The sequence below is a fragment of the Trachypithecus francoisi genome, unplaced genomic scaffold, assembly GCF_009764315.1.
Source record: "Trachypithecus francoisi isolate TF-2019V2 unplaced genomic scaffold, Tfra_2.0 Contig00495, whole genome shotgun sequence".
Classification (NCBI taxonomy): Eukaryota; Metazoa; Chordata; class Mammalia; order Primates; family Cercopithecidae; genus Trachypithecus; species Trachypithecus francoisi.
The window spans coordinates 6,835-25,385 of record NW_022680679.1 but is presented as its reverse complement, the minus strand read 5'-3'; the positions used below and the strand labels follow the sequence as shown (position 1 = coordinate 25,385).

The window sequence follows — 18,551 nt, the reverse complement described above, 5'->3', positions numbered from 1 at the left end:
AGACTGATGTGTTTGCCAACACTAGCCCAAAAACCAATCAATACTATTACCAAATAAATATATATATATTAAACCATTCACAAATATAAAAGTATAGGTGATAGAAAATTTATTCTGGCGCTATAGATATAGTACCGCAAGGGAAAGATGAAAAAAAAAAACTAAGCATAAAATAGCAAGGACTTACCCCTATACCTTCTGCATAATGAGCCAGCTAGAAATTATTTCGCAAAGAGAACTAAAGCCAAATACCCCGAATTTGGGACTCATAGAATACCTTTCCCCTCCACCCCCGCAGATTCTGAGCTGCATGCAGATGGGGCAGAGCTGAGTGGAGAGACTGCTGGATACCTACTTTAAACCTGCCTGGGGATGTGCCCGGATTCCTAAAAGGTGAGAGTGTTGCAGACACGCATCAGCTGGACACCTTTATTGCTTTGAGAACAGGTAAGTTTATTGCCAACAGCGGGAAAACTGAGAGGAGAAAACTGAAGAGAACGTTCTGAAAGGGCAACATGGACGCCCCACCTGGTGGCCGTACCCGGGGAAGGCACCCCGTGGCTGCGGGGCCCCTCTGGGCTCAAGTGTCTTTCTCGCTGCGGCCCAGGGTGAGCTTGTCAAAGAGGTACTCTGCCAGGCCTGCTTCCGGGGGGGCCCCCGTCTTGCGCAGGTTGCTCAGGTAGCCACCCAGCTCTCTGATGGTCTTGGCCTGCTGGTTCAGGAAGTGGCTCATCCAGGAAGTCGCACAGGTGGGGGTCGTCTTTCTCCTTGACCAGCTGGTGCAGCTCCAGGAGACTCTGGTTGACGTTCTTCTCCACTCCATGGCCTTGAGCCCGCTCTCCCAGCATTGGCGCTCTGGCTTTCTGATGTCATGAAGGCAGATGCGGCCACCCCGCAGGTTCTGCAGCCTCATCAGCTCCTGGGCGTGCTCCCTTTTCTCCTGCGACTGGCGCAGGAAGTAGCGGTGAAAGTGCTCCACGGCCTCGTCTTCCTGATCAAAGTAGGAGGCCATGGACAGGTACATGTAGGAGGCGTGGAGCTCCAGGGTGATGTGGGTGTTGACGGCGGCCTCACAGCTGGGGTGGTGGTACCGTTGCACCTGTGACAGCGGGCCCAGGGCCGGCAGCGTGGGCGCGGAGAGCAAGAGGGGAAAAGCGGTGGGGTTGCCAGGGGCCCGGAGCGTGTAGCGGTGTCGGCATGGGCAGTGGCGGCGGCGGCGGGGGCCTCGGAGCACCACCATGGTGGACGACGGCGGCGGCTGGCGGAGGGCGGTGCCCTCCAAGCCAGGCGGTGGTGTGGTCGGAGGCTCTGCGGAGGGACCCGAAGTGGGCGGTGGAGACCGTTATCGGGGGAGGGGCGCGAACCGTCGGGCAGGCGTGGGGTGGTGCGGAGCCGCGCGGGCCTTCCGACAGGTGGTGGGGGTGGGGGAGTGCGCTGAGTTCCATGGGCGGCCCGGGGAACTGAGCACTGTCAGTCCTCTGCGCTACGTCAATTCTGCAGTAACTTTTCTAGTGTCCAAGGACTTTCGCCTGTCCCCTGATTGTTCCCCTCTATGACAGCTTGTTCTCATTTTATAAACCTCTTGTCTTTCTTAAACTCTGAGAGTATGATCTGGTAACGTTTTCTTCTGTTTTCTGTGTTATATCCTTTTTTCCCTCCTCCAGAATTAGTTCTATTTGTGCATCTTCCTCACTTTCCCTAAATATCTAGAAAATGTCCGTTCATGATTGGAATCAAGGACTGGGTTAGCCTCGGTGACGAGCATGGATCTAATGCACAGTGGTGAGTCTGGATGACCAATAGGATTCTCCCATGAACAGGAGGGTGGAGTGTGTCAATTAGGGAGTGGTCATCTCCTTTGGAGATAAAGGTATAGAGCTCCCAGGCAGAGTAGGAACTATTCCAAATGCCCAAAGCATGGCATTTCTCTGGCATTGGAAGACTTTAGTGAATCTGTCTTCTAGGTAGATGTCAACTTCCCTTTAAATGCTCATCCATGTCTGCTGCACCCTGAAGCTTAATTCTCTCTGCAGGAGAGATGGCTCCACATTATAGCAAATGTGATTTCAGATATGTTTGAGGATCAAAGCTTAATACCAGAGTAAAGACTCCGTTTTTTTTTTTTTTTTTTTTTTTTTTTTTTTTTTTTTTGAGGCGGAGTCTCGCTCTGTCTCCCGGACTGGAGTGCAGTGGCCGGATCTCAGCTCACTGCAAGCTCCGCCTCCCGGGTTTACGCCATTCTCCTGCCTCAGCCTCCCGAGTAGCTGGGACTACAGGCGCCCGCCACCTCGCCCAGCTAGTTTTTGTATTTTTAGTAGAGACGGGGTTTCACCGTGTTAGCCAGGATGGTCTCAATCTCCTGACCTCGTGATCCGCCCGTCTCGGCCTCCCAAAGTGCTGGGATTACAGGCTTGAGCCACCGCGCCCGGCCAAGACTCCGTTTTTAAAATTTACTTTGAAAAGTCCTCTATGTTCACGGTTTTAGGTACTCAATAACTAATCCCCATGTCTTCCCTGCTGAATTTAAAACCAATTAGTTCTTCAGCTCACTGAAGAACAAGCTTAGGTCTGTAGCAAAATGAACTTGCTAGTACTTTTCAAATCTTCCAATTAGAGAAACTCACTGTGGCAGAATGACTTCATCAAAGCTTATTTGTTTTCATCTTGGTCCACAAGTAACCATATTTTTTGAACTACTCTTGTGATTTCATGGGGTCATGTACTGATTTCTGGCTATTGGAATAAGAAAATAAGTGATGTATGGCTAAATAAGGCCTAGTTTATAAGACACACCCTGTGCAATCAATGTCTTGTGTGAAGAGGAGGAACAGACCCTACAATATAACATATCCAATTTGGAGAAGGAGCCTGGAACTTTGGATAACGTGTGGAAAATGTCCCCTCATCATTGTCACCACCAACTTGCACTGGACCTTGATAAAAACAAAAAATAAAGATTTACTTTAAAAGCTAAAGAGATTAGGAACATTTGTTACAGGAGCTAGCCTCTTCTAATTAATCAAACTAGTTAGTCAAAGAAGGTACTGGATAACCACAGGCTGTACCCACAGGGTCCTGTAGGCTTATGGCACTGGAGTGCATTCCAGGATACACACACACACACACACACACACGCGCACACACACACACACACACCACATATATATATAATATATATATATATATATATATATTTTATATATATATATCAATGCTTCTCCTTTTTTCCTTCTGAAGAGTGAAATTTAAAATCCCTCATTGGCCAGGCATGGCAGCTTACCTCTGTAATCTCAGCACTTTGGGAAGCCAAGGCAGGCAGATTGCTGGAACCCAGGAGTTCAAGTCCATCCTGGGCAACATGATGAAACCCACCTCTACAAAAAAATTTGAAAATAGGCATGGTGGCACACACCTGTAGTCCCAGCTACTCAGGAACCTGAGGTGGGAGAATGGCCTGAGCCCAGGAAGTCGAGGCTGCAGTGAGCCGTGATATCCCCACTGCATTCCAGTGTAGGCAACAGGAATGAGAGATGCAGTCTCCAAAAGGAAAAGAAAAATGGAGACTCCCTCATGGACTCTTGAGGATCAAGGAAAAAGGTTTTCCTTCTGTCTCGATGTCCGGAATAAAATCAGGCTGGTCCTTGGGCACCTAACCTTAAGCCAGGAACACAAAGCACAGGGGCAGAGATCACGACTATCTGATCCCAGAGCCAGTCAGCTGTGGTGAGGAAGGTGGGACATGTAATGATATAAAGCACTCCTGGAGCCACATACCTGGAATCAGTGTTTGTGTGGAGCAGTTCCCCAGAAGAGGGGAATGCTAGTTCCAGGACTGGTAGTGGGAGGCTAAGCAGTGGTACCACAGATAGTACCATTCAGTCTTCCCTACTGAGCCATGAGGTCTGCAGAGTTAGGAGGTTCCCACGTCTGTCTGTGTCTCCCACACTGCACACCATGCCAGCGCTTAGCACATTCTTCTCCTTTGGAAGGAGTATAGTGAGGAAGAAGCAACAAAAATGGGCTAGGAAAGCAAAGGAGCAAATTGTTGGAGGTATCTATGAGAATGAAAGTGTGGTCAACTCCCAATTACAAATGTGAAATGCCTTTGGGCAGCATGTTGCCTCAATGCTCTCTATGAGGCTGAGGGTTCAGGAGCATGGCCACAGTGAGTATGGCTTAATAAAGTTGACCAGGGCTGGGCAGGGTGGCTCACATCTGTAATCCAGCACTTTGGGAGGCCAAGGCGGGTGGGTCACCTGAGGTCAGAAGTTTGAGACCAGCCTGGCCACCATGGTGAAACTCCGTCTCTACTAAACATACAAAAAAGTAGTCGCATACGGTGGCATGCGCCTATAATTCCAGCTATTTGGGAGGCTGAGGCAGGAGAATCTCTTGAACCTGGGAAGCGGGGGTTACAGTTAGCCGAGATTGGGCCATTGCACTCCAGCCTGGGCAACAAGAGTGAAACTCCGTCTCACAAAAAAAAAAGAAAAAAAAAGAAGGTGGTGAGGAAGCCAGTCTCAGATCTGTCACCAGAGAAGTAGATGATTTAATGAGTCCGTACCAGACTAGATGATTTCCTACATTCTTGTGAATCCTCATAATTTTGTGAGGTAAGAATGGTTATTGTACCCGTGAGAAATCTGTGATCCTAAATATAAAACCTTGCCCAAGATGATACAGAAACAGAATTCAATGTCAGGGCTGATGCTCAACTAGAACTGTGGGACCACAGTCAGGTTTCCAATGAAATGCAGTGTAATGAGGTTGCTGGGTCATATAATATCTCATGGCCTCTCTCTGCTTTAGTGAGCACAAAGATATGTAGAGAGAAGCAGAAAGTAGCTGCTGTGATTCCGTAACAGCACAAACTACCACCCTCTCTTGCCAAGTGTTCCTGGGACAGCCCTTTCCTCTGGCAAGGTCAACTTTCTCCTACGCAACTTCACAGAACAAATGCTCGTTTTTCAATTTCTGCTGGGAAATGAGTTTAATTAAATTGTTTTTAAAAATGTGAGGCTATAGTTTGAGATAGAACAAGCTTTTCCTCAGGAGGCTGCCAAGCCTCTCTTTGTGGATGGGATGAGGAGTTTAGGCTTTTTATCACTCCTCTGATGTGCTAACCAACACTTTAGGATTATGCTTGATTTACATACTGTGTCTGCATTTTAGGTGGCATTTCTTTATAAAGTGTTGGTCCCCCATCCTTGTACAATGGGGATAATCAGCATTTATCTATAAGAGTACAGCTGATGCATGGATTGCCTTTCCTGGTAGGATTAAAATACATTTTATTTAGCACCCTACTCCTTCTCCAAAACTCTTGTTCCTTGGTCAATTTTCTGAATAACTGGTGCTATCTGTGTCTGATTATTTCTAACTTGACTGTAATTATGTGACTTCTCATGAAGATATTCTTCCTTCCTCCATCTCTTAACAATTTGCTGCACAGAAATCCCAAATAATTGTTTACTGGTTACAGACACCTCTTTGGCTTATGTAGACCAGCAATTCTCAAACACGATCCATAAGTCTCCCCACTGAATTTTCGAGTCTGTTGGTGCAGGGTAGGGGTGATATGAAAGACAATTTTCAGGGTCCATATTCTGCATTTAATGTTCAACAAGAGAATCAGCTTCATTTCGTCCAGAAACTAGCACACAGAGCAATGGGAATCATCACTGATCCTAAATGCTCTCCTGATAATTATTTTGTGATTGAGTCCATATGCTTCAAAGCTGAAATACCTTCATTCCATGTTTTATTCTAGAAGGATTTCAAATGGATGACTCTGTCACTCGTGGTAGGAGACTGTGACTCTCTCATGGAGAGTTCTAGTCTAGCAGTGGCCACAGTACCTCTTTACTGCTTGTCAAATCACCCATTTTATCCAATGAAGAGTGTGAAAGAGGAGTAATATGGTTTGGTTCTGTGTCCCCACTGAAATCTAATCTTGAACATAATCCCCACCTGTTGAGGGAGGGACATGGTGGGAGTGATTGGATCATGGGAGCAGTTTCCCCATGTTGTTCTCTTGATAGTGAGGGAGTTCTCACAAGATTTGATGGTTTTAAAAGTGACAGTTTCACTTGCACTTTCTCTCCTGCTGCATGTAAGACATGCCTTGCTTCCCCTTTGCCTTCTGCCATGATTGTAAGTTTCCTGAGGCTTCCCCAGCCATGCAGAACTCTTTTGTTTATAAATTACTCATTCTCAGGTAGTATCTTTATAGCAGTGTGAGAATGGATTACTATAGATTACTGGTACTGGCAGAATGGGTACTGCTATAAAGATATCCTGAAAATATGGAAGCAACTTTGGAACTGGGTAACAGGCAGAGGTTGGAACAGTTTGGTGGGCTCGGAAGAAGACAAGAAAATGTTGGAAAGTTTGGAACTGCCTAGAGACTTGTTGAATGGTCTTGATCAAAATGCTGATAGTGATATGGATAATGAAGTCCAGGCTGAGATAGAAAAGAAAAACCCATTTTCTGAGGAGAAATTCAAGCTGGCTGCACAAATTTGCAAACACAACAAGGAGCCATATGTTAATAGCCAAGACAATGGGGAAAATGTCTCCAGTGCATGTCAGAGATCTTCACAACAGCCCCGCCCATCATAGGCCCAGAGGCCTAAGAATGAAAACTGGTTTCATGAGCAGGGCCCAGGGCCCTGCTACTCTGTGCAGCCTCAGGGTATGGTGCCCTTATTCCAGCTGATCCAGCTCCAGCTTCAGCTAAAAGGGGCCAAGAGCTCAGGCAGTTGCTTCAGATGGTGCAAGCCCCAAGCCTTGGCGCCTTCCACATGGTGTTGGGCCTGCGGGAGCACAGAAGACAAGAGTTGAGCTTTGGGAGCCTCTGCCTAAACTTCAGAGGATGTATGGAAATGACTGGATGTCTAGGCAGAAGTCTGCTGCAGGGGTGAATCCCTCATGAGGAACTCTAGTGAGGCAATACAGAGGGGAAATGTGGGTTTGGAGCCCGCACACAGAGTCCCCACTGGGGCACTGCCTAGCGGAGCTGTGAGAAGAGGGCCACCATCATCCAGACCTCGGAAGGGTAGATCCATCATCAGCTTGTATAGTGCACCTGGAAAAGCTGTAAGCACTCAACATCAGCCTGTGAAAGTGACTGCGGAGCTGTGCCCTGCAGAGCCACAGTGGTGGAGCTGTCCAAGGGCGTGGAAGCCCAATCCTTGCATCAGCATGCTCTGGGTGTGAGATGTGGTGTCAAGGAGATTTTGGAACTTTAAGATTTGATGACTGCCTGGGCATGTTTTGGACTTGCATGGGGCCTCTGGCTTCTTTGTTTTGGCCAATTCTTTTTTCCACTCACATGGGAAAATTTACCCAATTCCTGTACCCCCATTGTATCTTGAAAGTAACTAGCTTCCTTTTGATTTTACAGGCTTATAGGCAAAAGGGACTTGCTTTGTCTCAGATGAGACTTCAGGCTTGGACGTTTGAATAAATGCTGGAAAGAGTTAAGACTTTGGTGGACCGTTGGGAAGGCATGATTGGTTTTGCAATGTGAAAAGCACATGAGATTTGGAGGGGTCAGGGGCCCGGTGATATGGTTTGGCTCTGTGTCCCCACCTAAATTTCTCATCTCATATTGTAATCCTCAGGTGTTGAGGGAGGAACCTCATGGGAGTGATTGGCTCATGGGGGCAGTTTCCCCAGTGCTGTTCTCATGACCATGAGGAAGTTCTCGTGAGATCTTCATTGCCAAAAGCAGTGTTATGAATAAAGTTAACTTTGGAAATTAAATTTAAGTCATTTTTGCATTGCCAGTTAACATTTCTAAGAATAGAATAACCATGTTTCCTTCACATAAATCAAGTGTACACATTCTCCTAGATTTTTTTTTCAAATCTCTGTTTACCCTTTTTCTGTGCAATAAAATATTTATGTATTTTTGTATTTATGTATTCTCTCATCAAGAGTGATGAATATTTTCTTAAGCTCACGTCATCCAACAATAGTGTTATTTAAATACTGGAAAAAGTTACCAGGCAAGCTTTTGTAATCTACTTAAAATATAGTATAATTGAGAGAAGCACATTTTACTTTTTATTTTTAATTTTCATGGGTATATAGTAGGTGTATATGGGGTACATAGGATATTTTGGTACAGACATGCAATGCATAAAAACATCATGGAAAATTGGGTATCTGTTTCCTCAAGCATTTATTATTTGTGTTAGAAACAATCCAATTATACTCTCAGTTATTTTTAAATATACACTTAAATTATTATTGACTATAGTCACCCTGTTGTGCTATCAAATACTAGGCTTTAATCATTCTTTCTATTTTTATGTACTTATTTACCATTCCTACCTCCCATCCCTGGCCTCCACTACCATTACCTTCCAAAATAGAAGGTAACCATCCTTCTATTCTCTATGCCCATGAGTTCAACTGTTTTGTTTTCTAGATGCCACAATAAGTGAGAACATGCAAAGCTTGTCTTTATGTGCTCGGCTTATTTTGCTTAACATAATGAGCTCCAGTTCCATCTATGTTGTTGCAAATGACAGAATCTTATTCTTTTTTTATGGCTGAATAGTACCACATTGTGTAAATGTACCACATTTTCTTTATTCATTTATCTGTTGATGGATATGTAGGTTGCTTCCAAATCTTAGCTATTGTGAACAGTGCTGCAGCAAACATGGGAGTACAATATCTGTTTGACATACTTATTTCCTTTCTTTGGGCATATACCCAGCAATAGAATTGAGACTTGCATCCCAAGCCCAATAACGCTGTGGTTTTTGTAGAGTAGTAGAGGTGCTGCCTTGGTGGTTTTGGATAAGATCCAGAAGAATTCTCTGGATTACCGACAGAGACACTTGGTCTTTTCCCTTACTTTCTCCTAAATATATGGAGTCTCCCTCTCTGTGCTGAGCCACCTTGAACTGGGGGTGTGGTGATGTAAGCACCCATGTAGCCACCACTGCTGGCAGTGTGCCGGGTCAGACCTCTAGCCAGCACAGCACTGTACGTTGCTCAAGGTCCTTCCCTTCAGAGTGGCGAAAAACTGACTTCTTATGTAAGCTATTAGTGTGAGGAAGAATAAACTAAAATTGATTCTCAATTTCTTTTGATTACTAGCACAAAAAAGACTTATTGAATTTAAAACTTCATACTAAATTCAACAACAAATGTAAAACAACTAAAGTTATTTTTTTTCAATACTTATGTGTTTAAACTATGTGTAAAATGGTCTTCTGTATTCTACCTTGATTACATTTTGGGGGCATGAATTGTTTCTTAATTATGGACAATTTCAAAACATATAAATTCTCATGTTGTCATCTCACAGCTTTAAAAATTATTACCTCATGGCAAACTTTCTCACCTTCTACCTGATACATTATTTTGAAGAAAATCAAGGACATTATATCATTTCATTCATAAATATTTCTTGATACATTTCTCCAAATGAGAACTCCTTTTTATATTAAAAATTACCACACTCCCATTAATTTTGTTTTCAGATTATGGATTTGTGATTATAAAGTCAATACAATCACTTTCAAAGATGAAAATTTTGTTGTTAGAAAAAAATATGTGTATTTTATTCTGTGTGATTGTTGCTGAGATAATGTTTTATGTCAATTAGCAGTTATGTGAGACACCACTCTAAAAAGCAAAGCACTGCAGTCAGCAAAGGATCAGGAATTATGTTTTCCCCTATTTCGATGGGAAAAATACAACTGTAGAGTTACATACAAGCCAACCTAGAGCTACTAAATGTTATATATAAAGTTTCGGTGCCGCAAAAGAAATAGCACTCGAATATAAAATTTCCTTTTAATTCTCAGCAAGGCAAGTTACTTCTATAGAAGGGTGCATGCTTACACATGGAGCAATGGTGAGCACACACTTGGACAAGGGAGAGGAAGGGGTTCTTATCCCTGACGCACATGGCCCCTGCTGCTGTGTCATTCCCCTATTGGCTAGGGTTAGACCACACAGGCTAAACTAATTCTGACTGGCTAATTTAAAGAGTGTGACAGAGTGAGTGGTTTGGCAAGAAAAATGGTTATGACAGAGCAAGTAATCAGAATGAGTCAGGGTGGAGCAGATGATTGAAATGAGTCAGGGTGGAGCAGGTTATAGAAAAAGGTTGCTTTATAAGGAAGTGTAAAAGTAGAAGGTAAAGAATTGAACATACTGACATATTGATTATTTGAAAATAAATTTAGAACTCATATCTAACAACCCTCCCCTCGTGTTTCTTACAGCTTTCTTTTCAAACCTTTTTTAAACATGTCTTGGTTTAGTTGTTTTGCTTGATTTTCCAAAAGAAGAAGCTTCTCTGGATAAGGTGGAGGATAGTTAAGGGAGGTTTTAGTATGTGCCGTTTTTATGAGCTTCTGCATCAACCTATGGATGCATGGTATGACACAGCACCTGACAAGAATAAGTACGCCCATTATGGCTGCAAGGGAAGTAACAATTGAGGCTATTATTCCTTTCCATTTACTGAACTACTTTTCTAGCCATCCTGTAAAGGGGTCATTTACCCCTGAGTTGTTGGCTAACTCATTGGACAGAGCAATCAGACCTTGCAATGCCTTTGTTATCCTTCCGTCAGGGGTGGTGGTGTTTGTGATGAAGATACAACGTTGAGTTTTCATCATGACACAAACTCCTCTTTCTGCTAATATCATGTCTAAGGCTTTCCTGTTTTCCCAAGCCATCTCGCTAGTAGCCCCTAATTGTTCAGCTATTCCTTAACAGCATCTCTAGTGTAGTTAATAATCACTGTTGGTTGTAGTAGATGTAGTTTATCCAATCTACATTTTAATTAATTGTTACCTACCAAAATATTGACTTAAATCCTGCAGTTATTCGATTTTGTGTTTTTTTTTTTTTTTTTTTTTTTTTTTTTTTTGAGACGGAGTCTCGCTCTTTCGCCCGGGCTGGAGTGCAGTGGCCGGATCTCAGCTCACTGCAAGCTCCGCCTCCCGGGTTTTACGCCATTCTCCTGCCTCAGCCTCCGGAGTAGCTGGGACTACAGGCGCCCGCCACCTCGCCCGGCTAGTTTTTTGTATTTTTAGTAGAGACGGGGTTTCACCGTGTTAGCCAGGATGGTCTCGATCTCCTGACCTCGTGATTCGCCCGTCTCGGCCTCCCAAAGTGCTGGGATTACAGGCTTGAGCCACCGCGCCCGGCCTCGATTTTGTGTTTTAAATTGATCTGGTATTCCCCGTGGGACTCCAATTGTGTCTAAATAGATGTGAGAGTCTAAAGACCCATAAGGGGCTTCTCTCGCTTTACATTGTCTTATTTTTCCTTCCTCTGGTTGATGAAATGCCAGGGTGAAAGGGATAGCCAATTGGACTGAAGCATAAGTGCCACTCCAGTTATTTGGCAGAGTGTCCAGTAAAGGTTCACCACAATACCACCACACATCCGTTCACAGATGAACAAGGGCTGACTGATTGATAAGCTCTTGAAAATTCTTAAGCTCACTGCATCCCTTCAGGTCTCCAAGGAATGCTGAGTTTCCTCCCTGTCATGGGAGACACGAAGTGAACTTAGTGTTGGGAGACAGAAGCTGGATGGCCCCTGGGGGCCGACCCACAGGGTGCCAGACTTCGGGATATAGCAGAGAGAGCTTGGCACAACTTATTATTCCAGGCTGTAGAAATCTAGAAAAGAGCTACCATGCAACCCACGCCCGGTCAAATGGAGGACCACTTTAGTAGAAAGGGGATAATCTGGGCCTCTGGCCTGCTGTGGGCACAAGCATAACAATTGCTTTTGTTTAACGTGTGGACAGAATATTTTATCCATTCCAACCAGGCATTTGCATCTTGGTATCCTGTCCTAATTGCCAAAGTTTGTTTTAAGTCTTTAACTTTTACAATAGCTATCTTGGTCTTGTCGTTAGATGGAGGAGGAGCAATTGTTCCATTGTGAGAGGTTTTGGAAGAAGGCTTAGAGGAAGGTGCAGGCAGTGGGGGATCAAATAAATGCATTTTAAAGAATCTAATAGGGTTTGTCCCTGAAACCTCAGCCCCCATACCATAAAACCGGCTTAAAGAAGGGAACTGGCTTAGAAAAGGAGAGAACTTTGAGGGTTTGAAATAATAAACTGCATAGAATTACACTGGTTTAGCTGACAGGAGGGAGGGAGGGCTGTCCTTCTAGTATAATGAATTTTATACTAGGAATTATACTATATAAGGAATTTTATACTAATTCATTATACTATATAATGAATTTTATACTAATTCATTGTACTATATAATGAATTTTATACTAATTCATTGTACTATATAATGAATTTTATACTAATTCATTGTACTATATAATGATTTTATACTAATTCATTGTACTATATAATGAATTTTATACTAATTCATTGTACTATATAATGAATTTTATACTAATTCATTGTACTATATAATGAATTTTATACTAGGTTTTAGGAAATTATAAAAACCAGTTGGGGCAGTCCATTCTTGCTCTTTAGTGGTCCACAGGACGTAGGACTAACTATGGCATAAAAGCTCTACATTGGGGAGCAAGACTCCTGGTTGACACTGGGATCTTTATCAAAATCTCCCCGGATTAAATGGTGCCAGTTCACTAATGCCCAGTCTGAGGAGAGTCAGGAGGGACAGCGGTACTTTTCTGAAGTAGAAAGCTGTCTTTGACTTGGCAAGCCCCCACAGAGTATAACAAGGCAAGCATTAAATGCAAATAGTTTGAGGCAAAATTGACTTGGTTATGTTAATAACTAGATGGTCAGCAATAGAGCAAGGAAAGAAGAAAGAGTAATAGAATAGATGAGAGTTAAATTTTCTTAGCTTTAGTTTGGTAGGGTTTTTCCCTGGGACCATGGCCACGACTCTGGAGGGGGCGGCACTTTCTTGACTCGGGTGTGATGAGTCCATCCCCTTTCCACTGTACAAACAGCAGTCTAGGTAGTTAGCAGCACAAGGTAGGGTCCTTCCCAGACTGGCTTGAGTTTTCCTTCTTTCCACCCTTTGATGAGAACGTGATCCTCAGGCTGGTGCTGGTTTACTGGAAATTCTAGGGGTGGTACATGTACTAAAAGACTTTTAGTTTTAAGGGAAAGGAAAGTGGAAGATAAACCAAGTATATAATTTCTTTTTTTTTTTTTTTTTTTTGAGGCGGAGTCTCGCTCTGCCGCCCAGGCTGGAGTGCAGTGGCGCGATCTCGGCTCACTGCAAGCTCCGCCTCCGGGTTCACGCCATTCTCCTGCCTCAGCCTCCCCAGTAGCTGGGACTACAGGCGCCCGCAACCGCGCCCGGCTAATTTTTTTGTATTTTTAGTAGAGACGGGGTTTCACCATGGTCTCGATCTCCTGACCTTGTGATCCGCCCGCCTCGGCCTCCCAAAGTGCTGGGATTACAGGCGTGAGCCACCGTGCCCGGCCCAAGTATATAATTTCTAAGAAATTGACCTTTTGTTTTAAATGTGGGGACATCAGCAGTGGACTTTATAGCCTTTCGTGCTTTCTTATTGAGAAGTTTCCTTTAGCACCAATTTTTATTAGTGTTTAGACCAAAGAAAGCAAACACCATTTTATATTGACAGTGCTTCCTGTATGATCTTTATACCAGATAAGCTAAATTTCACCTTTATATTAGTGGTTATTAATGTTAAACTCAATTTTAATAAAACCTTGTAGACATATTTATCCAATTTTAACATCTGACCATAAGGTAAGATTTTTATGGACTCTTTTCAACCTTTTATAATTTTTGTTAAAGAGCAGGTTAGTGCTTTAAGAAAAACCTGTTGTGCTTTTATTTTAATGTCCAGTTCACAGAAAAACCAGATGATACCTCTTTAACTTTAGCCAATATGTTTACACACAGAATTTCCTTTACAATTATGTTTCAAAACTTGCTTAAACCTTTAAAACAATATATAGATATTTTTAACCTTTTAATGTAGGTAGAAATCCACATTCTTATGCCTCCTTATAATCCTTTTACCAAAGGTATATTTTACTTTCCATATACATCTTGCACATAAACTGTTTCTTCAGTAGTTTTACATTCAGGAGGCCTAATACTTTTAAATTATACAACATTTCTTGCATAAATTCCCTTTTATAACTTTTTTTCCCGACTTTCACAGATAATTCTTTAACATGTCTCAACTTTCTGACTTGTTGCAAACATCCCTTTCTTTAAACAACCAGTTAACGTATTTTAGGACAAGATTTACCATATAACATTCTTTTTACATAAATTCTCCTCCTTTTTTTTTTTTTCCCAAAGATGGTAACCATTCTTTTCCAAAGTGAACTTCCTTATGTCTATTGACTAGACTGCCTAAGGCCACAAGATTAGAAGTTAGGATAATACATGTTACACTGTTAACTTTTAGCAAACTTTACTTTTTGTTGAAAACCTTGTAAGTTTAGGATTTCAATTATCCTTTGCTATTAATAAGATCTTGCTTAGTCCAACTTAAGTTATAATTGGTATAGATGGTTCCTTCCTGGTTCTGTAAGTACTTTAGGCTTGGCTGAGTGCAAACAGCTCCCACATTTGAGTAGACCAATTTTTTTTTTTTTTTTTTTGAGACGGAGTCTCACTCTGTCGCCCAGGCTGGAGTGCAGTGGCTGGATCTCAGCTCACTGCAAGCTCCACCTCCCGGGTTTACGCCATTCTCCTGCCTCAGCCTCCCAGTAGCTGGGACTACAGGCGCCCGCCACCTCGCCCAGCTAGTTTTTTGTATTTTTTTTTTCAGTAGAGACTGGTTTCACCGTGTTAGCCAGGATGGTCTCGATCTCCTGACCTCGTGATCCGCCCTTCTCGGCCTCCCAGAGTGCTGGGATTACAGGCTTGAGCCACCGCGCCAGCCTAGACCAATTATTAGGCAATTTTCCTAATTCTGCTTTTACAAGTGTTTCCCTATTAATTACTGAATACCTATTGTGTCTTTTTCCCTCGATCCTTCAATCACTCAGGAGGAACCATCTATCTTCCTGTCCTGAAGGGAGTTCCTCATAGGTCTGGTCGGACCTTTGTATGGTAATTAATTAAGATTTAGATCCCCTGTTAAGAAACCTGCTGAGTTGGCCGGGCGCGGTGGCTCAAGCCTGTAATCCTAGCACTTTGGGAGGCCGAGACGGGCGGATCACGAGGTCAGGAGTTCGAGACCATCCTGGCTAACACGGTGAACCCTGTCTCTACTAAAAAATACAAAAAGCTAGCCGGGCGAGGTGGCTGGCACCTGTAGTCCCAGCTACTTGGGAGGCTGGGCAGGAGAATGGCGTAAAACCCGGGAGGTGGAGCTTGCAGTGAGCTGAGATCCGGCCACTGCACTCCAGCCTGGGCGACAGAGCGAGACTCCGTCTCAACAACAACAACAAAAAAAAAAACCTGCTGAGTTAAGGGAATTATCAGTGGTTAATTTTAAATCATCTTTTCTAACAGAATAGCCCCACACTTTAAGATTTTTGAGTTAGTAGGATACTTTTTTGCTTTGTTTTTTTTTTTTTCTTTCCCTTAGGATAGTTCTGAACTGGTGAGGTGTGCTCACAATGAGGTTTCCTCTAAAAGTTTTTTTCTACTTTCTACTTTCTCTGCTACCAAAGCAGTTGCTGCTATAGATTGAATTCATTTGGCCATCTGTTGGTTACTGGGTTAAGGATTTTTGATAGGAAGGCTACAGGTTGTCAGTGGCCTCAGTGCTTTCGGGCTATGCCCTTGTTTACACTGACAACAAGGTGGTATTGGAGTGTTATAGTGTCACAGAGAAGACCTTCAATTATCAATTGTAGGTTTTAAATTTACCTGGCTTTTAAAGGAATAGGGTACATTGTTTTCTCTTTACTTTCTCTCTCTCTTTCTTTTTTCTCTCTGACTTTCTATTTCTCTCTCTGACTCCCTCTTGTCTGCCTATCTCCTCCTCTCTCTCTCTCTATGCCTCTCTCTCTCTCTTTCTTTTTCCTCTCTCTCTGTTTCCCCTCTCTCTCTCTCTTCTCTGCTGGTCTTTCCTGCCTCTGCCAACCACTTATGCTGCTGTTCTCCCTCTCCCTTCCCCTTACCCCAGAGACTAAAAGTTCCTCTGAGGAGGAGACAACATTAGACCATTAGACGGGGGCGGGGGGCGGGTGTCAACAAACAGAGTAACGAGCAGCTTCTGAATCTACTAAAAGGTAATAACCTCACGTTTAGATCCCACCTCCAAATTTATCAAGGGCTCCCGGTGGGACTCAAGATAAAAGAGACAGAGCCCTGACCCCTCTATCTTCCTCGAAAGTTATGGGTGGAAGGGCTCTTTCTCCTTTCTTAGTTCAGGACATCCTCTCTTGAAGTGGCCTGTTCTTCCACATCTATAGCACCTATCTTGGCCTTCCTCCCTCTTAGTTCTGGGATTCTTTAACCCTGCTCCCCTATACTCTTTAGGGGGCTGGTAGACGAGGACCTGGTCCTCCAGGTGGAGGCTGGGGTCCTTTAAAAGAGGGTTCGGACCCTTTATAGTTTCTGTCTCCCTGGAAACTGTCTAGAAGTACCTGGGTTTGGAGCCATCTGTTGGAAGGTGGAAAACATAAGTTTTGTCTTTTGTTTCTGTTTTTCTTCGTCCCTTTTCATGTATACTCACGTATACTTTCTGAGCTTCCCTGAGAAGCTCACTTAGGGGACAGTCTTCCCAATTGTCTATCTTTTGTAACTTTTTTGAAATGTCTGGCCAACTTTTAGTGCCAAATTGGAGTTTCAACATTCCTTGCCCAAGGGGATCATCCAAATTGAGGCCTGCATATTGCCTCATTTGCTCCCTTAGTCTGTCTAGAATCTCATAGGTCCTTCATCCTTTTCCTGTTGTGTATCAAATGCTTTGGAAAGATTTTGGTTCGGGGTACTGATTCCAAATTACTTTTATTATTATCTCCCTTAGGTCCTGCATATTTCCTGGTGATCTGCACTGTTATTGTCCACCGGGGGTCTCAGGCAGGGAATTTCTAGTCCACAATGGGAACTTTTCACTGGGAGGGTGCTCACATTCCCAAACTACCATAGCAGTGCTACAAATCGTACTCCTTTCTTCCCTGAAAAGAGGATGCCCAAGATGGACATTAACTCAACCCAAGTGTATAACTGAGGTCCTAAGAATTGGCCAATTTGGTCTGCCACTCCATAAGTGTCATCTAGTAGTGGTTTAAGTTCCTTTTTAAAATTCCGGACTTCTGAACTGGTTAAGGGAGCATTTACAAAGCCAGTGGCCCCTGCCCCTGCTCCTTGTGGTACCTCTTTCAAAGGGAAGAGGTCGGGGCTGACCTCTTAGGTACAGAGGGAAATGGGAAATTCTGAATATCTTTTTTACATTGTGCTACCTCACGCTGGAGTCCTTTTAGAGAAGGGTCTTTAGGTTGGGAGGGAATGGGCTGGTGGGACGGTAATTCCCAAGAGTCACGGTTATAAGGAGGAGGGATAACGTGAGTAGAGAGGGAATTTGGAATGGGGTCTGAGGCGGCAGTGGCTGTCTGAGGGGAAAGATTGGGGACACTGAGTGGGGGAAGATAGTCTAGGGGATCCCATGTGCTGGAGTCTTAGGCATGAGAGCTGGCTCCTCTGACTTTTCATTTGAGGTGCCAGATTGGGTTCTTCCCTATTTGTTTGTAAGGAAAAAAGAGGGCAGGTCCATGCCTCCAACAAAGGGCATTCCTAGTTCTTCTTGATACACTAGACTTTTATCATTAAACATTCAGATTAGAAGCTGACACATTACATCCCTATTCGATCCAGACTTTGGCCAGAGATTGAGGGTTAAGGAAGGGTCCTGAGTCCAAATAAAACAGCAATATTTTATCTTTTGTTGCTTTTTCCTATGTTTAGTTTTTCATTATCCTTCCAGTGTTTTAGCATGAGACCTAGGGGACTTTCTGGGGGGATATCTTTGTTATCATCTTTATCACCCCTTGCTCCCTCTCTTGCTTGGGCATTTCCTATCTTGACGGTTTTGGGGTAAGGTTCACGGTTCAATTTCCCTTACTGATAATTTCTCACCTTTTGGGTGAGGCTCAATTTCCCCCACTGGAAATTTCTTGCCGTTTCTAATCCTGGAGGTTCGTGTGTGAGGTTCAATCCCCACCAATGGGGATGTCTCGCCTCTTTTTAACCTCTAAGCCACCCCGGCCAAGCAGTACTTCACCTCCCCCACCCCCCCACCCAGTGGCTTTCTTACTTGGTCCCGACCACCAACAGAATACTTCACGGCTCCCGCGGCTTCTCCTTCCTTGGTCTGTGCACAGAGTCATTGCGGCAGTATGTGAGGATCCTTTAAGCTAGGTTGCTGGTCAGTTTTTTTGTTTTTGTTTTTTTTCCACGTTGCTGAGAGCTAGGTTATTCCTCGCATGGGTAGGTCTTGATTTTCACCCCTGAGGCCACCACAAGGGGGCAGGGCTTGCCTCCTCCCGAGAGAGAACTAGCGACTGTCCCCAGAGGGGAATGTAATTACAGGCAAGCCCCCAAATTGTTATATGTATAAAGTTTTGGTGCCGCAAAAGAAATAGCACTCGAATATAAAATTTTCTTTTAATTCTC

At 43.7% G+C, this 18,551-nt stretch overlaps 1 pseudogene; it reads right to left on the bottom strand.

Moving 5' to 3' along the window:
- Nucleotides 1–574: 574 nt before the first annotated feature.
- On the bottom strand, nucleotides 575–1,240 carry LOC117084489 (annotated as a pseudogene).
- Nucleotides 1,241–18,551: the final 17,311 nt, after the last annotated feature.